We start from the raw sequence: 608 nt of genomic DNA on the forward strand, positions 1-608 counted from the left end.
AGGTGTGTGTTCACGGTGTGTGTTCACTGCTGTGTGTGTGCACTTAGGATGTGATAAATGCAGAGCACTAATTCCAAGTATGGGTCACCATACTTGGCCACATGTCACGTCACTTTCACTTTTTCACTCAACCAGTGTGTCTCTGTTGACATACTTTTGAAGCATTACTCCCCTCACCATTGAGGGTTATTGTGAGCATGGTGCTTTCTTTCGAGCGTTTGAATTCTCTCCTTTGCTGGGGAGTTGGATTCCTCGCTCCGTGGGCTGTTCTCGTGGTAGTGTTTATCCTGCTAGCCACTCCAGCATTATACCTTAGATCGAGTTGATGACTTCTCAAACATAGTGTTTTTGGGATGCACCATTTCCATCTTTGGGCTGCTCTTTCAGAGTGCCATGAGGGCCTCTTAGAACGGTATTTTTAAATCCATGTTATGGTAAGTGTGCATGTAAAGTCTTTGTACACTTTCTAAAATCCACATAGCTGGTAAGTGTGCACGTTATGCTTTGCCCACTTTCTAAAATCCATATAAGTGGTAAGTGTACACGTTATGCTTTGCCCACTTTTCTAAAATCCTGTATGGTAAGAGCTACGCGCAACGACTTCATGC

This window comes from Sinocyclocheilus anshuiensis, unplaced genomic scaffold (assembly GCF_001515605.1).
Source record: "Sinocyclocheilus anshuiensis isolate Anshui unplaced genomic scaffold, SAMN03320099.WGS_v1.1 scaffold2394, whole genome shotgun sequence".
Lineage (NCBI taxonomy): Eukaryota > Metazoa > Chordata > Actinopteri > Cypriniformes > Cyprinidae > Sinocyclocheilus > Sinocyclocheilus anshuiensis.